Genomic DNA, 16,885 nt, shown 5'->3' with positions numbered 1-16,885 from the left:
ACTGCTGTTTTAAGTGGCTGAAATTCCTTCCGAATCAGGCACTTGCTTAGCCCTCTATCTTCATTTTGGTTAAAGCCTCCTCTCATATTATATGTAACTGAGAACCACACTTACTTCATTTCCTCCAAACAGCCAGGATCCTCAGTCAGGATCCCCTTTTATCTCTGCTCCTTAGGTTAGCTTATCTTCCCCAGTTTTTGTCTGAAATTTCTCTTTTGCTGGAAAACCTTTTCTGGCTTGTCAATTCTGTATTAAGCGCCCTTCTTATGTACTCATTTAGCAGCCCACCCCACCACAGCACTAATCACAGTGCACTGTAATTGCTTGTTCACTTGTGTATTAGCTCTGAAGGTAGGAACTGTCTCATTCGCCACTGTATTCATAGGACCTGGCATATTTCCTCAAATATTTAATGAAAATAGGGATACATAAATGAATGAATGAGTTCTCAATCTTGATTTTCAACCAAATCTTTGGTTTTCAATCAATTCTTTTCAACTAAAGATTTAACAAAGTTGAAAAATCCTAATCCAGGAGATCGTGATCCCTGCCATCATTCTGAAGGAAAACATAGTAATTCCAAGTACCATGACAATTATATCCTACCTTAATTGTATGCAATGTGTTACTATTGTAGTCATTAATAGGCATCGGTCATTAGAAAAGTATGACCCAAATTTTTACCCATCTTAGATGGCATAAGAGAGCATCAGAAGATAAAAACTAATGACTAAGACACTAGCTTTGTTTTCAATCCAATTCTAAGTATTCTCATCTGGGAGATTCTCCGGCATTATCAACACTTAGCTCCTACATGTATTTTTCTAGGCCGTGCAGAAACAGCCTATTTAATACAGGTACCCAGTTAGTGAGGTAGAAGACTAAGGCTAGAAATCTGCATTTTCATTCTCAACCTGTACACCAATTTACTTCCCTCTATTTGATTCAACTCCTACAAAAAAAGAGACATATCTGAAACTTACTTTATGTTTTACTAGAGGGAAAAAAAAAGATTCAAAGAATTGTCTAAAAAAAAAGATATACAGGGGACTTCTGGTTTCTAGTTCTGCATGTAAGGTACTAAAAAGTAAAAAGCTGAAGAGACTGAAAAATCAACTCTCTTCTTGGATCCTTAAGAGAGGGAAGAATATAGGGCAAACATAGGACAACACATATTGAAATATGCCAGAGGACTCTGTCTTAAGAAGGCCTGCCCTCTGGAGAAGATAGTTAACCAGAGCCTAACCTGCTGGGGTATTTATCAGAGTCTAACTGATCTGGAAGATGAGAACTACTCAACTCCAGCCCCCTCCAGCCTTCCACATGGTAGAAGGGAAATATCCAACTTCAAATCACTCTAGCCATTCTGTCCTACCTAAGGGAGAAGAAAAAGCTGAGTAACACTTGTGAAGCTCATAGTTCAGAGGAATAGGCTCACTAAAAGACTGATCCCTAATCATAGGGCTATAGAATGCTTCTCCTCCTTATACCAGGTATATCATGTCTGGCTACCAAGAAAAAAATTATGAGGCATAGTGAAAGGCAAAAAACATGATTTGAAGAGAGAGAGCAAGAATTAGAACCAGACATGGCAAGGATGACGAAAGTATCACACCAGGAATTTAAAACTACTGACATGTTGCTTAACGACAGGGATATGTTCTGAGAAATGCATCATTAGGCTATTTCATCATTTTGAGAACATCATGGAGTACACTTACACAAATCTAGATGGTACAGCCAACTACATACCTAGGCTATATGGTATAGCCTATTGCTCCTAGGCTACAAACTCAAACGGCATGTTACTGTATTAAATATTATAAGCAACTGTAACACAAAAAAGATAAAAAAAATGGTACACCTATAGAGGGTACTTACCATGAATGAAGCTTGCAGGACTGGAAGCTGCTCTGGGTGAGTCAGTGAGTGAGTGATGAGTGAATGTGAAGGCCTAGGATATGACTGTATACTGTAGACTTTATAAACATTGTCCTACAAGCCCTCCCCCTGCTTCCTTCTGACAGGATCAGAAAGGCAACATTGAAGTTGTCAATGCTTCTCCATGAACTCTGTGGGCTGGATGAACATGAACATGAAGTTTCATGTGGGCTGGATTGATAGACAATATTCAGGAGAAACTGGTTGGGTAAGGTGTAGATCACCACAATACTGACTGGCAGGGAATAAAAGGTGGCCTGAGGATCAGTAGGAATAAGAAATCAAAATGGAGAGATAAAAGAACATAGGGGATTGTCATGGCAATGTAGTTTTGGTTATTGCATGCTGGAGCAGTGGTCCAATTAAGGAACTTTAATTCATAAAAAAAGGGGGGGTGTGTTTAATATAGAGAGGGTATAGAACTGAGGGCTCAATATTTTGACTTTCAAAATTTGTTTTTGGTTCCACTGATCTTATCTGGCACAAAGGGCTCTCTCTAGCATTGAGTTGATGGAAGAAATAAAACTTATCTCTGCTTTACAACATTACAACGTGAAAGTATTTCCAAAGACATGGGCGGGCTGGCTCCACACTATCACAGAAAACTTTTACTAAAGTAGCAGTGGCACTTGATATTGGTTAAGGTTCCTCCTGTGGACCTGTGTCCTTGTACAGGATCTTAGAGCCTCAACAAAGAATTTACAATGATGTACATCAAAGACAATCAAGCTACTTCTGGGAGGGCTATCGCACTCTGTGCTGAAACAGGTCAGTGGCTCGCTGACTGGGATATAATCTGTGCACTCAAAATTAAGTTGCTGTAAGTGGGAGGGAATCTCCCAAACCCTACAGATATTGCTCCCATCAGAGAAGAAAAAATCTTTCTGAACCACATAGCCTTCCATTTCTTACAGGAAATTTCATCTCCATTATAATCTTATGGGACCATCGTCACATATGCAGTTCATTGTTGACCTAAACGTCGTTATGTGGTGATTATTATTAATACGTTAAAGGCTCTAATGTCCTTCAGTAGGTATATGAATAAGCTGTGATACATCCAGATACCGGAATATTATTCGACACTAAAAAGAAATGAGCTATCAAGCATGAAAAGACACAGAGAAACCTTAAATGCATATTACCAAGTGAAAGAAGCCAATCTGAAAAGGCTATATATTGTATGACTCCAATTATGTGACATTCTGAAAAAGGCAAAACTATGGTGGTAAAAATGATTAGTAAGTTGCCAGCAGGAGAGGGAGATGAAGAGGCATAGCACAGAGGATTTTTAGGGCAGTGAAACTACTCTCTCTGTATATATTATAATGGCAGACACATGTCATTATACATTTGTTCAAGCCCAAAGAATGCACAACACCAAGAGTGAGACCTAATGATCACTACAGGCTTTGGGTGACTATGATGTGTCAGTGTAGGTTCACCAAATTTAACAAACATACCACTCTGGTAGAGGATGTTCATAATGGGGGAGACTGTGCATGTGTTAGGTTGGTGGGTATATGGAATATCTCTGTACCTTTCTCTTAATTTCATTGTGAACCTAAAATTTAAAAAATGAAGTCTTAAAAAAATATACACACAAGTGTTTTTAAATAGTATTTCTATATAAAAGAAACTTATGGAATGACAGCAATCACTGAAGGAGTATGCTACTTTCCAGGTGTCAAAAAGTTGAAAGTATAAGCACTTACACTTATTCAAAGTGGAATTCTTAATTCAATCAACATTTAGTGAGTGCCTCCTATGTGTGTAAAACTAGGATAGTCACTGAGGATATAACAGTGAACTCAACATATATGTAGTTTCTATGCTCAGAGCTTATAGTCTACAGGGGGCATCACAAACAATCACGAATAAAAGAACTACAAATTTGGGCCATGCTACGAAGAAAACAAAGATATGCTGAAATACAGAGCATGGGGAAGTCAAAAAGGAGAGTTTTAGGCAGAGGGTGATTAAGGCCTTTATTAGAAGCCACATTTAAACAGTGTCCTCAGGATGAAAAGGGGCAAATCTTGTCAAGAGCTAGGTACAGAGCTTCCAGACAGAGGAACAGTCTCTAATGTTCTTGGTGAAAAAAGATCAGCAAGGCTGCGGATTACAATGTACAAGGTAAAGAGGTAGCAGGAGTCCATTATTCAGGATTTTATAGGTCGCTGATACTGCAATGAGTATCCATTTAAGCATTTAAAGCAGGGTAGTAATATTTATACTTAAAGAAATTTAGGTTTATAAAAGACATTTACATTTTTAAAATGATTGACTCTGGGTGCTGTGTGACCTATGCAGTGAAGTTAACCTAGAATTACCTGCTTTGGTAAAAGGCAATTTATTCTTTGCCATAGACAAGAAAATCGAAGCTCAGAGAGGTTATATTTACCGACTAGATCACACAGTCAAACAGAGCCAGGAGTCCAAAGCCTCAGTTCTTCCCTGTTGCCACAATTACCAAAAGACCCTGTGCTCACTCACCCATTCAGCCCCATTGAGTCAAAAGTGCACTGGCCTCAAAACTGTCCTCCTGAAACAATAAAAAACAAATGTGTGCAGTATTTTTAAATATGTCCACAATTTTTCTGCTAGGGAGCCAGACTAATAATTCCCCCTCCTTTGAATAACTTAAAATTACTTCTTTCTCTCACACTGATTGATATTCTCTATCACTTGAACGCTACATTTATGCCCCCTTTTTCGTGGCGAAATTTCTTCAAGGGATCTCATTTGTGTTTTGTTTTGTCTGTTGTTTTTAAAACAACAACTTCATTGAGATATCATTCACATACCACACAACTCATCTATTTAAAGCATATCTCTGTTTTAAAAAAAATTTTTGAATTCAGAGATATCAATCTGGGTCTATCTTTAGCCCACAATTAGTGCAACTGGTTTTTCTTGAGTTTGTTTGCCTGGTAAATACTTATCAGTTTCTCTCGTTGTTGACTCATTAATTTCACCATGACAGGGATGGACAGGGAGCTACGGCTTGAAGCAACTACTATATGGCTCAGAAAAGGACCTTATGAGGCTGTTTCTCCTGCCTTTGGCCATCACCTCTAAATCTTGTTCATGTATATTTGGTGGAGACTGCCTCATGTAAAAGTAAGCCAATTGTGATATTAAAAGCTATTATCATAGAGGAGGGAAAATATTTATTTACATAAATATTTAACATATAATATAAATAAATCATATATAGTTTCTTTATGACTTTGCTATTGTGGCTTCAAGAAACAACTGAATTATGTACTTTTCTTCTTTCTAGTCCAAAGTATATTATTCCTGGAAGACATTCCTTGAAATTTCTGGCATCAAATGAGTGCTGTTATCTGTTTTCATCACCTTGATAAAGTTTTCATTACTTTTATTTTAGTACTAATTTTTGTTGTCATTAATTCATTATAGTCTATTCTTTTTTGGGGAGAGGGGATTTAAGGTTGAGGGCTACTGGGTATTAAACCTTACTTATAATATCCTCTTCCTGGAGAACTCTTTTAATTTGAACAAATGTTCAAATTTACTGTGAACCTGGATAAAATCTGGTTTTATCCAGATTCTCACCCATTAGATTTTTAGCTGACTTCTTGCTACTTCAGAATATTTGTCACATTTGATTTTGTCAAATTAGACATATACCCTTCAAGTATTATGAAAATCTGACATCCCTGAGAATATTCAAAAGAAATATACCATCATGTTTTTTCAAAATTTTTTGAGAAGCACCTTTAGAAAAACTGGCCTCTTGAGGTGATTAAGCAAGCAATACTCGTTAAGATTTTAAATCACTATAAGTTTGTTTCGAAGTTAGCTTAATTTATCAAGCTTATCGCCTTGTGCTTATGTTATAGACATAAAATGTAATACCTTTCCCTTGAATAAACTATTATCATAAAAGGAAAATATTGCTTGTCTGAAGGCTTAAAAAAAAAGAAAAAAAAACAAAACTGAGTGATGTAGACCAGGGTTTTTTAATACCTTTCCCTTGAATAAACTATTATCATAAAAGGAAAATATTGCTTGTCTGAAGGCTTAAAAAAAACAGAACAAAACAAAACTGAGTGATGTAGACCAGGGTTTTTTATGATTCTCTAGATAATTCTACTGAATTATCTGTAGACCAGAGTTTTTTATGATTCTCCAGATAATTCCACTGAAAGAGAACTAAGAAACAAACTCATTAAGAAGCTGCAATGCTGAGAAGGAGCAGATATTAAATATGAGTGACAACTATGGTGAAGGTGCATGGTGGGAAAATGAATAGTGGATGTCCCACCTACAGCACAGCTACCTCTCAGCTACTGCTGAGTTTTGCCATGTGAAAATACAGGCCCAGTGTTGCCAGCTCTGATTCTTCGGGAGTTGCTAAACATTGAAATTTTAACAAAATCTCCCAGTTTTTATGTTAGAAACTCTTAAAAATTTTAAACTATGTCCAAGACATCAGTTTGCCACATCTGGTCTAAATCTGTTAAAGCAAAATACAGTTTTTAAAGTCTTTAGCATAAATAATCTATGTTGCCAAGAAAAAGGATAGGAACTCACAAAACAGGAAAAAAGTACCCTGTTTTAAACTAAAAAGTACCTTGTTCACTCCAGTAATAAAAACAAGCCTTAATATGAAAAGTGAGAGTCTGAAATAATGATAATGCTTTCCACAGAGAAGTTCAGAATATGATGGTTAGTATTGTTAACTAGACAAATTAAATTCATTTCTTATTTCTTATTCAAGGGAAAACTCCCATTTCTCAATTTCAAATCCAAATGAGAACAATTCAATGTATTATTCTAAGGAAATGAGCGGCATTCAAAACAAAAGGTTATTACACATTAGATAATGCAAGCATTTATATAATGAACAGATGGGTTTATAAAGGAAAAAGGCTACAATATATCATATAAAATTACCTCCAGTCCATGGGCTTATGGTGAAAGTAGCCACTTCTGATAGTGAGCTAGGTTAAGATCAGACACCCAAATTTCATTTAAAAGCATCTAGTCAAAGACTTAACACTAATATTGGTAAAATTTTTCCATTATGAAATGATCACACAATTAAACTTTCCTTGAGCAAACAAGATAGCCAATAGGATGAAGAAGGAGGGAGATTTGGGACTGTAGTGATTCTGTACAATAAGGTCTAAATTCTCTTCCTGTATTTCCCACTAATTTATTGATAAGCCACACAAAGCAAAAAGAAATCTCACAAGAGTGCCTACAAGTCTCTAATTAAACCTTATGTAACATTTCATTGAAATTTTATTCCTTTTTCTTGACTCAATTACCTTACGTAGTAAATATCTTTCACCTTCTGAAATCCTTATTCTAAAATGTTTTCTTCCTCTCGTGGAGCATAAAATCTTATAACATAAATGTTCTCATATTCAGATTTCTCTTTCTTAGTTTTATGAATGAACTAGCTACAAAGAAATCTAGTTTTTCTCCCAAACGTGCCAAGAGCTAAGCCCTTTTCATCTCAGGCACATACTATATTCTTACTTGGTACATGCAAAACAAGTTTTTAAACTCAGTTACTCTAAAGTTTAAGATAGGACTCTATTTTAATCATAGCAATATAAAACATATTACATTTTTATCTTCCTCTTGCTTTTGTCACAAATGGGTCTTCACTGTTCCACCACATTTATTGGTGACATGAAGGACTGCAGCTGAAAATCTGCTGCAGCATTAAATACAAATATTCATCTATTTTTTTAACTTTTGTCCAGTCTCAAGGAATTATTTGTTAATTGTTGGCTAAACACAAGGAATTTCACCAATTTGATTAGGATGTTTAAAGTTATATTTACTCCTCTCTGTCCTTCGAAGGGCTATTATCTGCTTATTCTCTCATTTTATAGCTTGCACAGTAGTGAAAAAAGAATAAATTCTTTCTAGTATTCTTAATACTAAAACATATAAAATATCTGAATCATAGAACTTGATCAATACAAAATTAATACCAAAAAAATGCCCAAATTTAATACAGAGCTCTTTTGGTCCTTTTGATTTTTGTGATATCTGGAACATGGACACTGTTTTTCCTGTAATCATTCTCTATAGCTAAATTGCAATAAAAGTATTGATTTTAAGGAGAAAGGAACAACATGAATTCAAGTGGTCTTCAACAATATTTTGCCTTCTCTGGGATATGGCTATAGTTACATTATACCACTCAGAAGCAGCATGGCAGCCTTCTATTTGAATTCTACAAGTATATATAATCAGCTTTAAACTTCATTTTTCATTTTCTGTAAAGATAACTGAATTCTATCAACTGGAGAAGGTCAAAGTAGGCAGTTCAAGCCTAAAACACAATTCACATACACTGACAGCTGTTAGTACTACATTACTTTCATATTATAATGGGTTACCTCATACCAAGAAAAACTCTACAGTTCTAGATTATCTAACCATTTCTATGAAAAATTAATTAATATTGGGGAGAACTGTATTCACAACTACTTTACTTATTAATTTTTTTAAAAACAGAAAAGAAAAGCTTTATTAGACGGGAAAGAACACTTCCACACATGGAAGCAGGCCTGAGCAAGAGAAGCGTGGCTCAAAAAGGCCTCACAACTACTTTAAATAAAGGTTTTTAAAGCTCCATTATTATAATTACCTTTACCTATCATAACTTTAGGGTTTAATTTATGGCTCTGAATTTTTACATTAATAAGAGCATCTTTTGAGTGACTCCAGCATACTAGGTACTATACAAGACACTTCACCTGGGTTATCTTATTTAACAAGTAACCTTTGGGACAGGCATTATTATTATCCCTTTACCCATGAAAGAAATAAATAAGTTCAGACATGTTAAGTAATCTAACACTACCACAGCTAAGAAATGGCAGAGAGAGAACTAAAACTTAGATATCTGCCTGATTCCAAATCTCTTACCCACATCATGTCACGTCTCATCATACCAGGTCACACCTCACCTCATTCAACATGAATGAAAACATCTGCATCTCAGCCTTACTGTGACTAAGGTATAAATTGCACAAACAAAATGTTTTTAATGTCATAAAAGATTCTTTTACGTTTAGTTTTCTTTCATTCATTCATTCATTCATTCATTTATTTACACGTACAGCACCTGGTCTTCCTAGGTGGTCTCCCATCCAAGTAATAACCAGGCCCAACCCTGCTTAGTTTCTGCAATCAGACAGGATCAAGCATGTTCAGGGTGGCATGGCCGTAGACTACGTTTAATTTTTAAGTTATGTAAAAATTATCAGCTGAGAAATAAATTGACTTATACACATTAAAACCAGTATGTCAGATAAATACAATTTATACTAATTTACCAACCTTTTACATTTTAGTATAATAGCTACAGGATTAAGAAACTCATCTTTATTTTCAGAGATTATATACTCAGCTTTAAACGTGAGCTGAAATTATTTGGAAAGAAGGGAATAAAGAAATGTTAGCAAGTATAATCTCAGGAGTAAAACACAAGAGTACTATTTTCTTTTTTAAAAAAAGCTTTATTAAAATATAGCTAACATACAATATTATATTAGTTTCAGGTGTACACCATAGTTATTTAACACTTATATACCTAAAGAAGTGATCACTGTAAGTCCAGCAACCATCTGACACCATGCAACACTATCACAATATTATTAACTACATTTCCTATACTATATATTACATCCCCAAGGAGTATTATTTTTTAAGAGCATCTCATTCAAGAGCTGGAAAGAGGCACTTTTCATTCAAACCTAAGGCAATGCTACTAGCAAAATTTAAAGTACTGAATTTTTGATCTACTGTAACAGATGACAGTATTATATCTTCATCAAAAAGCTCACTCCTAGAATTACCTGGTATTTTCTAACTTAGGGTAAGTCTAGAGATCACAATATTATTTGTATCTTTGGTTTCCCTAATGCTATTTACAAGGAGTTAATACAAAGATTCAGATTACTGGCTAATTTTACAAGAACTGCTTTAAGACAACCTACAAAGAAAATGAATGTTTCTTTCAAATACTTCTACCAACTATTTCAGAACACATCCTGTGTGAGAAGGGTAAACCAACACAGGCTAACAGGAAAAATATCTTTCAGTACTTCGTAAAAGGGTTTTCTTTTTCTACTGAAATAATAAACAAAAACATATAACTTTGACTGAGCAGATGGCTTTTCTTCTCTACTCAAGAAAAATAGATAATAAAACTGTAACGATGAAGCCAGTACCAAAGAGCCACAAACACCTTTCATTGGTGCAAAGTCACAAGGGTCCTGAATCTTTATTTTTCTTATAATTATAACTCAAAAATTTTTTTAAATAAGGGATTTGACAACCACAGTTTGGAAATACAAGAATAGTCACCATAACAGGCTACAGAACAACAGGCAGGCTTAATGACAGTCTTGAATAATTATTGGATTGCATTCTCACTACTGATTGCCTCATCCCTATCTACCTTCCAAAGAACTAATATGTCTCCTCCATAAATATTTACTTTGTGACTGATGATCTGAATTCGTAAGCTTTAAAGTAACTTTTCACCTTGTTATTACTTTTAAAAATACCCTATCATCAAAAGCTTAGTAGTAAAGAGTCCCTCCAAAGTTAATGGGACTTTGTAAATCAAAATTTCAACCTTTTCTGTTGATCAAAGGAATATTAGGTTGTCATACAAACTGTATTTCAATTTGAGTTCCTCCAGTGTAGAAAGTCAACTTACTCCTGCTGTTTTGTGTCTTGCTTTAGTTACTTCATTTCAAATTATAGGAGCAAAAGAAATCTACTTAATACCTGCCTATAAGCTCCTTCAATATAGGTGCAGATCTTTCTCGTTTGTTACTGTACTCCTGTGCCAACACTGGGCCTAACACATAGTTTCTCAATAAATTTATAATCGAAACCAATGCAGTCCCAATATTCAATCTACCAATAAAGGAAATCAGGCTGAAATCACTAACCTGTAAATTGCTACTATTTCAATGCACCTCCTCTGTAAAGGAGCAAATTAGGATGATTTCACAGTTAAGGGTGGGGAAAACACACAGACTCGTGAAAAAGTTCAATAGTAAAGCAATGGACAGAGAATCTAGGGAAATAGTAACCTCTGACTGTGCCTGAGTTTCTTTATTGGTAAAATAAGAATGATAACCACAGGAAAAAAAGCAAATTGATCAGAGATATGGGACTATCCACCAAGAGTGTTCTTTCCCATCATCCCTGTTCTTCCTGTAAACAGTGTCAAAGCAGGAGGAGGAAGTATGTAGGTAAGGAAAATGAATAGACAAAAGACAACCATAACCAGTAGAGAGTCCTTTCCTAATATCCACACAGAGGGCCAAGCAGTTTCTCTTCTTCTTGTACTTCCAGAGCAAACAATCCTGAAAAGAACCTGAATTTGTTCTGGCTTGTTTGACAGCTTATATTTATACTATTATTACTATGCAGATAGACCCAGAAATTTCTTCTGTCCTTCCTGTGATTCCATACTAAATTCACAAGAATCTATTAAGTCTTCTGGGTCTATCTGCATAGTAGTAGTCTCTGACTGGGAAACAGTCTCTCAGTTGAAAACCCAGTGAAAATATTAGGTAATGTTTGAGAGAAGCAGAGGAGGAAATAGGCTCAAAGGAGAAAAAGTAACGCTAATTCTGTATTTAAAACATTATACTAAAATAAGAGATGTGTATCAGTTTCATTTTGAAGTACTAAAAGCAATGAATAAGGGTGTTTCTTCTTTAAAGCCAAAAAATACATAATGAGAAAAGAAACAACTGGTAAACCCACTAAAAGAAGCAAACAAAAACAACAAAAAACACTCCCAAATCCATATTTTATCATTACTTTGTGAAGCATTAATTAAAACCAACCCTCCTCTAGAAGCTTTCTCAGAAGTCAAACATACACACCCCACAGGATTCCCATGAGCCTAGGCCAAATTCAATTATCAAGACAGTGTAGTGAAACACATAATTTTGTACATTTGGCTGCAAAAAAGTCCGTGTCTAAAGCAATGCTTTATAATTCTAGAAAAGGAAAATTCTGCTACTCAAAAGATAACTGGGTCTCACTTGCCCCTTTTCCTTTTATATCACTTGTTAATAATCATAAAGCATTTAAATCAGTTACATAAAATTTTCACTCTTAAAGACTAAAGGACAATATCTGATATTTACAAAATGCCTAAGGAAAATGTGACATTAAAATAGAAAATGAAAAACTTCCTTCTAATTAATCCGAGAACAAAATTAGCATATTAATCTTCAGAGCAATCATTTTCTCTTCCCCAACTATCACTCATACCTTCCTTAACCATCTACTCTTCCCCATAATTAACCTTTGCCTTGTCTCATCTTTTAATCTATTCATGCCTCTACCAAACACAATTCTAACCAAATACTTCTAAAAAATATAAATGTGGATAATTAGGCCAAACTGTACCTGTAAGTATAATAATCCCTTACTAGTCTAATCATTAGGATATTATACCTTACATAGATGAATTTGCTAAATTGAAGTTTAAACTTGTAAACTTTAAAACTAAGCTTAAGATGTACATAACTTTATACTTAAATAGAAGCCACTGTAAAAATAACTTAACCAATGGTACAGCCAATTCAGTAAGAAAAAGAAATGAGATATAAACACTGGAAAGAGAAAAAAGAAGAGATAATAATTTTAGAACATATTTGCACACATGGATGCTTAGGCAGCCAAACACATAACATTATGTGAATTTAACCTTTTTGATGATGGAGAACAGCCAGTGTTACTTTTCTCTGAAGAATTATGTCATTTAGCTCTAATGAAGTGTGTAATGCCAAATGTTACTATACTAACTACTAAGTTTTAAGATTATATTTTTTCCTTTCTTTTGTATCAAAGGTCACTTCTTATAGTTGTTGGTATGTTCACCTTTAGCAGCACCTTCTCTTGTTTGTAAACTGTCTCCTTTAATTTGCTATGAGCTATAACCAAACCTGTTAGCAAAGTTAGGTGACTTAGTAAAGTCAGATGATTATGCTCCGAGAAGTTGCAGAAGTATATTCTTAAGAAAAGTATAGGAGTTTTAGAATTCAGACTTTTAGAATACAGACCTCCTAGTCTACATTCAAGTTCTCAGCTGTGTATATGTGAAATTTCCAGGGATATAAAACTACAAGAGTTCCTATGGGTATAAAATTATGGTCAGATAAAGAAAGGCCAGCTCATTTCGTAATTAGATCAAAGAGAGCAGAGCAGATCTAGGAGCAGCGGGTAAAGACATGTGATTTGTGTACTGAAAATGATCACTGATCTTTAATTTATAAGAGGTTGCCTTACATTTTAGAAAGGAAAGACTAGTTTCAAGATCAACCCAAATAACGTCTTTCTTAACTTATGAATTGTAATAATTTAAAAACATTAAAGAAAAAAGACATGCTATTTTATGTGTTCAAATACAGTTAATAAAAAATTTCTAATTAGGAATCCATTGGGTACATCTCTAATACAAATAAATAGGAAGAGTCTATTACTAAAATGTCCAATATAAATGCCTCTAAACTAATTTGCTCTCTGTTAGGTTAGCTATTGCCTCTATTATTCTGATCCCACCAATAATCTTCTTAGTAAACCATCTTTTCCTTAGATGTTTTTCAACCAAGACTAGATAATTCTTAGTAGCTACATATAACCTAACAACCTTCGGAACCACAATTGTTGTATCACATCAAAACTCAAGGTAAGCTCATCAGCAAACTCTACCAAGTCTTATCCACATTACAATGCAAACCAGAAAAAGCAGGTCCTTTGCAATTTTCATTGCCATCTAACATTTCAGAAATTAATACAACTGGATGTGGCTCAAACTGTAATAACTTATTTTTACATAAATTTTAATTTTATAGTTAGTTACCAAATGTATGTGATATCCAAAGTCCACGCAGCACTGTGTTATATTATGCATAGAAAATACACATTAAAGATGTTATACAAAAATAATAGTTTTCATTTATAAAATAGATAAAGATAAAAAAAAAAAACATGATGCCCAATGTTAGCCAAATCCTGGGAAACGCGCTCTCATGCCTTGCTGAGGAGACTGTACCACCTTTCTGGAAGACTTCCTGGTAAATGTTCATTTATTGAGCATTAAGGAATAAACAGTAATGTTCATCTATTATACCCTAAGGAAATACATTTCCTAAGGAGATAGTCAAAATATTTATTTCAGGATTTATAGCAACAAATATCCGAAATAACCTAAAAACTAACAATACAGTTGTTGCTAAATAATGTTATATAGCCATTAAGTAACTATCAGATGATATGGAATCTTTTTTCAGTGTTAAGTGAAAAACAGATACTAAACTGTATAATTTAGATTTATTTATTCAAAATTTATTTTAAAAATAAATATCTCACAATTATAGAAACTGGAAAGAAAATTTATATGCTAATGATTACTCTGGAATTACAGGTGCTTTTATTTTGTTCTTTATAGCTTTCCTTTTCGCTCAAATTTTTCTACAATGCTCACATGTGAAATAATCACATAAATTATTTGAAAAAGAACTTAAACTAAACACTTTGTCCATATCCTCAAAACAGAGACAAAATACTGAGATATTGTTTTAAAAAAAAAGTGTTTTTAAATAGGAAAATAATAGTACATAGTATATTTTATACCTAATAAGAAAACTGAAAATATATGTTAGTATTTGCAAAGAAATACAATTTAAATAAAAACACACCAAACTGTCAAATTTCTAAATAGAGATAAATTTACAAGCACTTGCATTTTGTTAAAAATCTGCAAAATGTTGAAACTTTTTACAATGGCTTTTACCTCTGTAAACAGCTTTCAATAATAGAAAGTCTAATACTGTTTAAATTAAAAATGACATTTACAAGGAAACAAGCATAGAGTTTAATGAAACTGGCCACCACAAAAACAAGTACTGGTTAGAAGTACCTATTATGTTGAAGTTAATAATACTTTATTTTTTACACATTATAATATTGCATTAAATTATACTGGATTCAGAACATGGTAAAACTAGCAATCATATGGATGCTAAGGTTATATATACCGTCATCCTTGAAAAATTAAGTTCCACAGTGATCTACTTCCAGTAGAGGTTTCTGATTATTAAAAATCCCAAACTTTTGTGTGCTGCTTACATTACTTTTTATTGGGCACACCAGAGGCTATTCTCAAGTCAAAGAGAGGTCTGAACTGTCTGCTCACTCTACTCAAAGACAAAATGAATTCTCTCAACCTTCTAATTGGTCATCCTGGACACCTGGACATAGGATTTTCTAACAATGTAGAGAATCAATATAACATAAAAATTAAGTGAACTTAAGGTTTCGCTCCCCCAAGTAAAAAAAAATTTGATGATTCTGAATAACAAATTCAACACCTTAACGTATTGTACTACTGAGAGAAAATCAATGCAAGTCTTATGAACAGGAAAGAATGTCTTATACAGAGGAACACAATGAAAGAATTGAACCACAGGCTAAAAATTCTGAATTCTAATCATAGATATGCCAGTAGCCCAAGTTAATACTTCTTATCTCAACTTTCTCAACCATAATTTGAGACATTAAAAAATAAATTATAAATGTTTTTAAAAAAGAATTAAAATAAATTTTTTAACCAAAGAAAAAGAATCCATTGTCCTAACCTGGTCCACATAAAGACAAATCCCAATGGCCCTGAAATCAGCACTGGTAAGAGTGGCAACTTAGAAAGATTTAAAGTATGTTTAGTAACTGGGAGGTGGTATTTTAATACCAAGGATGTAAACCTTAGTTTAATCATAGCTGAGTGCATAAAGAGGTTTATGCTGTCAGTACTGTCTCCTAACAAGAAGGATACAGCACAGGCTTGCCTACAAAATGATTAAAAGTGTGCAGTTCAAAAAAAAAAAGATAATGGTTAACTATGTATAAATAATAAAAATATAAAATGTTAACTTACTATTTATTATCGTATATTAAATATATTAAACATATTTAACATATTAAATACACAGTAAAAATGTAAATATACTTCATGAAAATACAATTTGCATTTAATCATTGTCAAATATATCTATATTAAATACTTAGCTCCTACTTCTTTCACTCAACTATCATCTTGGTTACATGACTGCATTTTGGATTTTAGAATTTTTATCTTTTATTATCTGAAAAGGCAATATTACTGACATTCTTCATTTGATAAGTTAAAACTAAAATGTTAAAACTAACATCTAGTGCTCATATACTAAACATCAGTAGCACATATACTAAAATTGGAATGCTACAGAGATTAGCATGCCCTGTGCATAAGGATAACATGCAAATTCATAAAGTATTCCATATTTTTGAGAAAATTAAGAGCTGCAAACTTATAGTTATAACAAATAAATCACAGGGATATAATGTGCAGCATAGAGAATACAGTCAATTATATTGCAATAACTTTCTACAGTGACAGATGGTTACTAGAATTCTCATGGTAATCACTTTGTAAGGTAGACAAATGTCAAATCACTATGTTGTACACCTGAAAAATAATATTGTATGTCAACTCAAATTAAAAAGAACTTTACATTCCCCCCTAAAAAAAGAGTAACACCTACTTAAAAGTAAATATAATTTTGTTCCAGTTTTTAAAACTTATGACATTTGGTAAAGTTAGTAAGAAAAATGAAAAAACTGGTTAACAAGATTTGGGAATTACCAATGGAAAAAAAAGGTTGTGGGTTAAAAATTAAAGCTAAGCTTCAATTTCTGGAAATATAGCAGATTACTCAAATACCCTGCCTACTAAAAACTGAAAATGCTGAATTAAAAGCAACAATTCGGGTACTGTTCAGCTCAAAAACTTTATTTGTTCTTTTCTTATATCTATTTTTCTGCTCAGTATTTTTACATTTACCTCTAAATCTTTAAGTTTTTTTTTTTT

General features: G+C 33.5%; 1 protein-coding gene, 1 non-coding gene and 1 pseudogene across 8 annotated transcripts in view; 1 reads left to right on the top strand and 2 right to left on the bottom strand.

The window, feature by feature from the left end:
- Nucleotides 1-16,885, bottom strand: part of CSNK1G1 (casein kinase 1 gamma 1) — a 148,440-nt gene that overhangs the window by 110,122 nt on the left and 21,433 nt on the right. Inside the window, exon 2 of one of the 7 annotated variants that reach the window (XM_015595999.2) lies at nucleotides 4,438-4,486. The exons of the other annotated variants lie outside the window; for them this stretch is intronic. The gene's annotated coding sequence lies outside the window, so the exon portion shown is untranslated. The remainder of the gene's footprint in view (nucleotides 1-4,437; nucleotides 4,487-16,885) is intronic. 7 annotated transcript variants of the gene reach the window in all.
- LOC112469745 lies at nucleotides 9,053-9,171 on the bottom strand (annotated as a pseudogene).
- On the top strand, nucleotides 16,199-16,303 carry LOC112469901. Its single transcript, XR_003042755.1, has one exon. It is a non-coding gene; the product is annotated as a U6 spliceosomal RNA (small nuclear RNA).

Source organism: Pteropus alecto, unplaced genomic scaffold (genome assembly GCF_000325575.1).
Source record: "Pteropus alecto unplaced genomic scaffold, ASM32557v1 scaffold86, whole genome shotgun sequence".
Lineage (NCBI taxonomy): Eukaryota > Metazoa > Chordata > Mammalia > Chiroptera > Pteropodidae > Pteropus > Pteropus alecto.
Note: the sequence above shows the minus strand (reverse complement) of the source record. Positions and strands in the feature narration are given on the sequence as shown.